Source organism: Lygodium microphyllum, chromosome 12 (genome assembly GCF_053477565.2).
Source record: "Lygodium microphyllum isolate KBCC chromosome 12, Lygodium_microphyllum_v1.1.10, whole genome shotgun sequence".
NCBI classification, from domain to species: Eukaryota; Viridiplantae; Streptophyta; class Polypodiopsida; order Schizaeales; family Lygodiaceae; genus Lygodium; species Lygodium microphyllum.
Genome location: NC_141146.1, coordinates 149,271,627 through 149,281,731, shown reverse-complemented (window position 1 = coordinate 149,281,731; position 10,105 = coordinate 149,271,627). Strand labels below are relative to the sequence as shown.

The 10,105-nt window shown below is 42.5% G+C and overlaps 1 pseudogene; it reads right to left on the bottom strand.

Moving 5' to 3' along the window:
* Positions 1–624: 624 nt before the first annotated feature.
* Positions 625–9,673, bottom strand: LOC148028435 (AP-2 complex subunit mu pseudogene; annotated as a pseudogene).
* Between the last annotated feature and the right edge of the window lie 432 nt (positions 9,674–10,105).

Below are 10,105 nucleotides of genomic sequence, written 5' to 3'. Positions count from 1 at the left end.
AAACAGAGCCTGGTTATGTGCCTGCGATCATCTTCTTCATCGATTGAATTGCCATAAGGCATAACAGACTCTTCAGTTATTACAGTTGCATCTATGAGCTATTGTAGAAGAATGCGAAGCCCATTCTCCAAGAGATGGTTTTTATCCTTGATGTTAATCGTTTATTTCTGATCGTTCATGGAATTACGAATTCTGCTTTTTCCCCCCAGAAAATTAATTCGAAGATCTCTTCATTGCAAATGCCTCGCGACAGATTCTGTCACAGCAGTAGTCTTTTCTGCAACATGGGCTTCAACAAGAGTAGTGGATTGCATGATGATAGATCTCTTAGGGAAATTCACCAAGCCAGCAATGTAAGGAAGCTGAGATGGAACTTGCAGTTGTCGCAGTCGAATCGAGACGAGAATCTGCAACCCTGCTCAATCCTCTCTCTTGCACACGACTTTAGCCCTTTTTCCTCATTCCAACGTTTCTCAAGCTTTTTCCCCGTCGTTTACTCCCCCTTCTTCCCCTCTCAGATTAGCGTAATCCCCCTAGCTTTTTCGTCCTTTTTCCCCTCTATTTAGCGCAGAGTATCGTCTTCCCAATCCAATATCACCAAATCGAATTGCATACTGGCAACTATCACAATATAGACGTTACTAATTCGCATGTACAGAAATGAGCAGCCACCAATCTGTCGCACAGGACAAGTTCCAAGATCTTTGGTCTGCATAATGTGCATCCTGAAGGCGTCCACCATCTTCTCGTGGGATGAGCTTTTATTTGTGCTTCCTTTTTAAGTCCTATCTTATCATTCAGACCAAGTTTCCAGTCCGGCATTCCCGATAAGAAACATTTCATAAGAATTTTTCCTGTTACATCACACCTCAAAACTGTTCCTTTTGAAGACATTAGAAGGTTTACACTCTCAACTATATCAAGAAAGACCTCATTTTTCTTGTAAACCAAGCCTTCTCTGCGCCATCCCACTGCTCCTGTTACTTGAAGAGTTGCATTTGCTAGAGGTCTTGAGTCTTGTGGCTTTGAAGAGAAAGGAGAGCGAACACCCTCTTGTGTGATGTAAAGCTTTAAAATCTCAGGAGATAGATTCTGGGGATAACCAAAATCCATAATTTCATCTAGCAATTCATAGATAAGGACAAAGTTATTTCGAATCGCATCTTCATCAAAAGCACCACCAAAATATGACTTGAAAAGTGCTACTGCCTCTTTCCCAAGTAAAGGTCATAGATACGTTTCCAGAGATGCCATCTCCTTTTTGCAAAGCTCACAACTCCTCCATCTATCTCAGCATAAATCATGCTGTTAATGAACCAAGGCGGTCTCCTCACAGTAAATAGGACATTGCCTGATGCATCCATAATAGAAGCAGTGAATGGCCGCCTTCGGTGTAGAAATTGACGAAGCAGCCAATGGCTTGATTCAATTATGTACCCAACCATCATTAATCCTTCTCGAGGGTCCATGATAACATATCGATTTGCTTATTCAAAACCAACCAAAAGATTGGCCCACTCAATATTTCGTGTAACTATAATATCACTTCTTGCAAGTAAAGGTGCAACTTTTGCTTCTTGGGGGGTTTTTTGGCTGCAAAATTCCCACCAAAGGTTAACTTGGTATGGTTGTCCTAGGCCGAATTGACGATGGAACGGTTTGCCAGTCTCTCCAAACTCTAAGAAACCTCTCTTTCCTCAAACGATCTGCAATGCCCCTCTGTCTCTAAAATGCTGCCACATTTACCATAAATATTAATAAGTGTGCTATTAACAAAAACATCTGAAGTGAAGCCCTTCATGTGAGCATCTATACTCATACGCAGAGAATAAATGTAATCACAACAACTAAGTGTGCATAAAGTATTAAATCGCACACACAACTTTCGGGTGGTTTTCACATCTCGAATGCGCAGCAATACGACATCCACCCCCTCTAATCCTGCGCATCCTCCGGATGAGCCAACTACCCATGATCATTATCATCAAGATCCACAAACAAATCAATCTCTTCGTTATGCATTTCCGGTAGATCAACAAGATTATCAGCCATATCATCTGTCTCTTCCATTGGAGTTTCTTGTCGTTGCTCTTCTCTTGAAAATTCTTCCAATGCATAGTCTTCATCATCCCTTTTCTTGAAAATCTTGATTCTTTTTCCAGCAATAGGCACTCTAAGCACTGTCCCATCCAATTCAGTCAGCTCATATGTTGCATTATCAAAGACATGTCTGACTATATATGGCCCAAACCATCTTTTCACCATCTTCCGAAGTGCAGTATGCTGATTTTCAAGGCTGCTATCAAAGACCAAAACCCAATCTCCCTCTTCTATTGCTCTAGGCCGCAAGCGATGCCTGCTATCAAACCTGTCCTTATTTCTTAGTCTAGCAACCTTCAACCTGTCAATAGCTAGCTGAATATCCTCAGGTCTCCTCTCCAACTGTCGAATCCGAAGAGCTAAGAGCTCCTCTCTCGTCAAATCCTCCTGCCAAGGTAAAACTGACCAAGTCAAAGCACAAGTCTCAATCGGCATAACAGGTTTCTGACCATACATCAACTCTGCAGGCATATATCGTGTGGTAACACTATGAGTCGTACGATCAGCCCATAAAGCAAATGGTAGAAGTCTCGGCCATTCTCCAATCCGTCCTCTGCATGCTTTGGCTAATGCTTTCACTATCGGCAGATGCCCTCTTTCACTCTTTCCATTTCCCTCTGGATTATATGCTGTGGTTAGAGCCAATTTGATTCCTAGCTGAGAGAAAAACTCCCTAGCTTCATCTGCATCCAATTCACCACGATCCGCAGTGATCTTACCCACACAACCATACCTGCAGAAAATTTCCTCCAATAAGAACTTACACACTGCACTAGTGGTCTTCGTTCTCAAAGATCTGCCCTCAACATGATTAGTAAGATCCTCTCTAGCCAAAACAATGTATCTCATCTGCCATAGACCCATAGGCATGGTAACCAAATCAACTACCCACTTATAATGAATGCATAGCGGATAGGTCGGATGAAGCTCATCTCTATGACGCACTACTGAATACATCTGGCAGTCTCTGCAAGTCTCAACAAAGTGAGAAACATCTCTATACATGCCTTTCCACCAAAATTTCTCCCTGATTTTCTCATAAGTAACCCATACTCCTCTATGACCAGCCCAAGGACTCTCATGAAACTCTCTCATCACCTGTAACTGTGTCTCTCTATCGCAGACAACCCGCAAAGGTAATCCGCCTCTTTTCTTCGGATGCTTCCAAAGAAATTCGTCCTTGAGAAAATAACCATAAGCTTTCCTTCTGATCTTCTTGAACTCTTCATCTGTCCATTCATCTCTTTTGCTTAGTGTACTAAGGTACCTGCCAATCTGCAACCAATCTCCATCATAAAGTTCTTCTGTAAAAGCCACAATATCATAGACATGACAAACATGATCAACCATAGTGGCTGAAATTTCTGCATCATCCTCTTCTGCAAGTAGAGTCTCCTCATCATCATATCTGGCTCTAGACAACATATCTGCCACTGGATTATCCTTCCCTGCTATGTGTTTAAATTCCGGATTTAACAACTTGATGTATGCAATCCATCTCAACATAGCTATATCCGGAGTAGAGCAACTCGTGATCATACCAATCAATGGCAAGCAATCTGTCTCTACCACAACTGAAGCTCCAATAAAGTACTCCTTGTCACATTTGAGAGCCGTGACAATCCCCAATAACTCCCTCTTGATTTGCGGATATCTCCTCTGTCTCTCGGTTAGGACTTTCGCCCCAAACCGAATAGCATACCTATTTCCATCTGCATCATCTTGACCCACAGCCCAACCTATGCCAATTGGACTAGTGTCAACTGTCAACACAATAGGCCTATCACAATTATAATCCGCTTTCCTAAGAGTAGGAGCATTCTGCAATAACTTCTTCAATTTCCGCATGGCTCTAGTGTGGCTCTCATCCCAATAGAATTTCTGCCCCTTTCGAAGCAGCTGATACAAACAATCTGCAATGTGTGCAAAATGAGGTATCCAAATCATATAAAACACACAAGCACCAATGAATCTCCGTACCTCTGAAGTGGTAGAACAATACTCTGCAATCTTGCCTATAGCATTCACCTTATCAGGTGAGGGTTTCCTGCCATAATATCCACACATATGCCCAACAATGACAACCTCATTCACTCCAAAAACAGATTTTTGCCCTGAAAGTGTCAAGTTCACTTCTTCTAACCTGGCCAAAATCTTCTCACATGCTGAAATATGATCAGCCACAAAGTATCTGCATCCCTGCTCATTTAGGCTCTCATTCTTCTCTTCTTCTGCACACCCCTTAATGGGCACATCATCCAAGAAAGGCATAGTAAGCTGAGGTATGTAATCACGAAGGACCTTATGCATGGCATTCATCATATGCGCAACAGAATTAGTGGCACCTTGAGGCAAGGTACACATCCTCACAAGCCCAATAGGAGTTCTCATGGTGGTTATGTCCCTGCTTTCCAAAGCCAGCTGAAACTGATCATATCCTGAATACAAATCACCCAAAGAATAGATGGCACGTCTAGCAAATGCCTCTGCAAACTCATCCACAACTGGACCTATACCAACATTCCTGATAGTAACTCTGTTCACTGGCTGCATATCCTGAATAAATCGGAGAGTACCATTCTTCTTTGGAACTGTAAACCACCTGTTTGAGTATGGTGCAGATGAAGGCTCAAGGATTCCCATCCTGATTTTCTCATTCAATAAATCAATCAGCTTTGGCAAGTGTGCTTTAGGCACTGGAATAGGTTGGAGATTCCATGGGATATGAGGAATAGTAAAAATGACCATAGGAGCAACAATATCAGGATTCACACATCCAATCTCATGTGGGACAAAAGCAAATCCTCTTCCATGACGCTCAAGCATATCCTGAAAGCATTGCTTCTCTATGGGTAACAAGAAATCACCATTTCCAATTTTCAATTCAGCAAGTGTCTCTGCTGAAAATTTATGACCAATATGCTCCGGATTCCTCAAAATTTGCTGTTTAGCAGCCCTCTCTATTTGCTGATCACTGTCAGGTGGAAGCGGTACAACAACCGGCTTCACCTTCTTATCCACAGTTTTGTATTTCGTGTCAACCCTGGCTTCATTATGCTCTTCTGCATTACATAAACCTTGCTGTAAATCAGCAATTCTGCACTCCAATGGCTGAATATTCTCAGCCCTCTGCTCTATGGACTGCATAGAAACAGCCCCAAACTCTGAATGCTGAAATATTTCAGCAGTAAACTCTGTTGGCTGAAAATTTTCAGCCCTCTGTCTCTCTGAAAGCTGATCATAACCAGCTGGAAACTCTATTTGTTGAATTTCTTCAGCACTCAACACTCTTTGCTGAGTTACCTCAGCCTCTGACTCAATCTGTGACACAAAATCTGCAATTTCATGAAACATGTCCAGGGATTGCACTAATACATTACCATGATAATTCAGCATATCAGTTTTCAGCATATCTCCCATCTCTGCCATCGTATCTGCACAAATCACATTGTCATACATCCCATCTATGTGCTCATCATCCTCCAAAATTCCTACATTTTTCAAATTTTTCTCCTTCTTGCATATATACTGCCTGGCAGCTCTAGGCAACCTAGAAGTCTTCTGATAACTCATCGAACTGTTTGCTGAAATCCTAACATAACCGGAGGAGAAAACACTGCTGCTGCCAGGAGGCGAGAACTCCAATCTCCTCTCCTCTGTACCACCGTCGTCTCGCGAAACGGCGGTACCTAATGAAAACCCGAATCCCTCACAGTGGGCAAAGGTGCATCTCTGAGAGTATCTCTATTTCTAACATGGTTCACACATACAGTCATAAACTGAACTGCTCTCATACCATCTTTACTGCGAATCCGTGCATAAGCAGATCCATCATCCATGACCTTTGTTTCCATGCGCATCTCTGTAATGAATGGCTGACCAAGAATTATGGGATAAGAGCATGAATCCTGCACAAAGAAATGAAAATCCTCCTCTACATTACCAATAGAAACCCTGACACTAGGACAAGCAGCATATAAATCACCTGCAGTGTTATTGGCGGCTCTCATACGCCACCCATGCTCTACATCCATAGGCCATCTGTTACTCTCATAAACTCCACGAACAATGAGATTAATCTCTGAACCATGATCAACCAATGCAACATAAGGCACCTGTTTCTCTCCAATCTTTACCATCGTCTCTGTAGTTGCCCTAGCCCAATGGCTCCGCGAGAAGTGACTACGCGGTATCAAAACAAGCTCATCAATTTCAGCATAATGCATAGGCTGAACCCTCTTCTCTACCTGCGGCAAAATAGAAGCATTATCAACCATAACCTCATCATCATCATCATCCAACTCTCCAATCAAAACTCCCTGTGTATCAGTGGTAGACAATGCATGTCTTTTCCTCTTCAGGACCTCCTGAAACTGATCCTGAAACTCTCTTTTTGAGATGCCCAAAATCTCTGAAATAGTGAAAGTCACCTCACTGCCAAGTATCTTATCATTAAAGATTTTCTTCATATCTGTAGATGTCTCAATATCGGACATCAATCTGAATCCTGATTGCTTTCTCTCTCTAGGCTCTTGCCTCTTTTCTCTCTTTTGAGCATCCTCCATCTGTCGATCTGGCCCTGGTCTTGAAGACGGTCCTGCAGTAGGTGGAGTAACAAACTCACCCCCTCTAGTCTTCTTAGCTGCACTTGGATTTTCTTCATCCCTCTTACGCTTCTCCTCAACAAATACATTTGCACCATGAGATTTAGCCAAATAAGCATAAATAGAATACCTGTCAACATGCGAGTCCCAACCTGTCTCTGATCTGATGCTAGAGCCTGCACTAGTCAAAACAGTTTGCTGAATTTTCCCCTTGTTTGCAGTCTCCATAGCATAAGTCCATAGTGCGGACTGAGTCTCCAATCCCTTCTCAATCTGTACTCCATATGCAGAAGCATCACCTCTAGCTGTCACATAAGAAGTACGCGCAGCCATGTCCTCCACTAACTTCTTCATTCCACCTTTACCAAAGTTGGTAGCAAGTGGAGCTCCTGTCTTAGTCAACCAAATCTTACCATCTTGCCCCCAATATACCAAATTCTGCCTCCTTGCATCCTGGAAAGAGTCACAATCCCTGCAATGCTGATGCTCCGTACTATCACACCAAATACATCTCCGATCTCTCCTAGGTGCACTAGGAGCACTCCTAGGTGCAGTAGGAGCACTAGAAGAAGTAGTAGGCACAGTTGAAGCAAACTGCTCCTTCAACTTTCCCACTAACTCTGCTTTGACCGACTCAAGTGTCAAATCTGTGATGCTTTTGATTATGTCATCAAGAGAGGTAGGCACCGATGGAGCGGATGGTTTTGGAGCAGAAGGTGTAGGCATCGGTCGTGGAACAGGAGGAATAGGTGGAGTAGAAACAGTAGGCACTGGCATACACCAAGAAACTAGCTGAGGAGGAGAAGAAATAACAGGGATAGAAGTAGGCATAGGAGCAAATGATGGTGTAGGTGTCATGGAACCATTCTGTAGGCGAGTCTTCCATATCCTCCTCTTGGTCAAAGTTGAGACTGCATCCTGAGCATCCTGCCAATCAGTTTTAAGACCCATAGGCTTCGTGCGATCTTCAAGAAGCTCACCCAATTCTTCTTGAAGAGCAGGATCTGCAGCTTGCAAGAAAAGCTCAACTTTTTCAACATCCAATACTCTTTGTTCAATAGCATCAAGCTGACTATACCTCTCTTCGAATTCTCGAATAAACTCCGAAGCAGCAAGACCCTTGTTTGGCATGTAGACCCACTCTCGGAATGACCACCGAGTAGCCATACCAAAGTCCTCAAGGAAGTATTCTTCTTTCAAGGCCTTCTTAAAATCTTGCCAATGTGTATTTTGAATAAAAAGATCAGTCACTTTTGTCCTCAAAGCAGGTGTGACAAGACGAAGGAAGTACTTACTCATAAGTCCAGCAGGAACTCCAAAAAACCCCATCTTGATCTCATATGTCTTCAAATATGCCGAAACATTACGCCCGTCAAATAGCTTCTTCTCACTCTCAACTGCTTCAATAGCCTTAGTCGCACTGTTTGCATTCTCCTGCTCCGAATAGAGTTGCCTTTGCTGAGACAACTGTTGTTGATGCAATTGTTGTTGCTGCTGCATATACAATTGTGTTTGCTGATTTTGGAGCTGCATATACATGGACATATTCTGTAAAATCTGTTTTAGATCCTCCGTTGAAGTACTTGACGCAGCAGTCATAGATGGAGCTGAAGTAGAGGTAGCTGGAATTGTAGAAGAAGCTGAAATAGAGGCTGAAGTGTCTCCCATCCTGAAATTTCTGCGACGCTTTCACGTCGGGTTCACCAAAGATGTCGAAGGGTTTTCGAAAGCCAAGTCGCGACCACTGAGGACTTTGAATAATTTCAGGATAGAAGGATAGATCGTCAATAGTGGCGGCCTCCACAAAGAATCATATTTATATTTCTTCAGAATAGTTACAGCAGCAATAAAAGACGAGTACAGAAGATCCTCAGAGGTATATACAAGAGGTTTAGAAAACGGTTTTAGTACAGATCATAATAATGTCCAATACTATAAGGAATTTGAAGTCACAAATCTGTTCTTGGCATAGGAGAAAAACCAGCAAAATCACTCCTTAATACGAAACATCAATACTCGGTAAGTCTCCCCTCGGGTAACAATAATTTAGTACATATGAAGATGGAAATCTTCAGTCATGAACGGACTGGGACCTTATTCTGTCATCCAACCACGATGAGATATCATTCAATATGATGGTCACATTGTCATCAGACTTCCCTTGCAGAAGAGAGTGCATCATCCCTTTATAAACTCGTATGGTCTTCTCTTTGCTTTTTGCACTGTCAAACAGAGCCTGGTTATGTGCCTGCGATCATCTTCTTCATCGATTGAATTGCCATAAGGCATAACAGACTCTTCAGTTATTACAGTTGGATCTATGAGCTATTGCAGAAGAATGCGAAGCCCATTCTCCAAGAGCTGGTTTTTATCCTTGATGTTAATCGTTTATTTCTAATCGTTCATGGAATAACGAATTCTGCTTTTTCCCCCCAGAAAATTAATTCGAAGATCTCTTCATTGCAAACGCCTCGCGACAGATTCTGTCACAGCAGTAGTCTTTTCTGCAACATGGGCTTCAACAAGAGTAGTGGATTGCATGATGATAGATCTCTTAGGGAAATTCACCAAGCCAGCAATGTAAGGAAGCTGAGATGGAACTTGCAGTTGTCGCAGTCGAATCGAGACGAGAATCTGCAACCCTGCTCAATCCTCTCTCTTGCACACGACTTTAGCCCTTTTTCCTCATTCCAACGTTTCTCAAGCTTTTTCCCCGTCGTTTACTCCCCCTTCTTCCCCTCTCAGATTAGCGTAATCCCCCCAGCTTTTTCGTCCTTTTTCCCCTCTATTTAGCGCAGAGTATCGTCTTCCCAATCCAATATCACCAAATCGAATTGCATACTGGCAACTATCACAATATAGACGTTACTAATTCGCATGTACAGAAATGAGCAGCCACCAATCTGTCGCACAGGACAAGTTCCAAGATCTTTGGTCTGCATAATGTGCATCCTGAAGGCGTCCACCATCTTCTCGTGGGATGAGCTTTTATTTGTGCTTCCTTTTTAAGTCCTATCTTATCATTTAGACCAAGTTTCCAGTCCGGCATTCCCGATAAGAAACATTTCATAAGAATTTTTCCTGTTACATCACACCTCAAAACTGTTCCTTTTGAAGACATTAGAAGGTTTACACTCTCGACTATATCAAGAAAGGCCTCATTTTTCTTGTAAACCAAGCCTTCTCTGTGCCATCCCACTGCTCTTGTTACTTGAAGAGTTGCATTTGCTGGAGGTCTTGAGTCTTGTGGCTTTGAAGAGAAAGGAGAGCGAACACCCTCTTGTGTGATGTAAAGCTTTAAAATCTCAGGAGATAGATTCTGGGGATAACCAAAATCCATAATTTCATCTAGCAATTCATAGATAAGGACAAAGTTATTTCGAATCGCATCTTCATCAAAA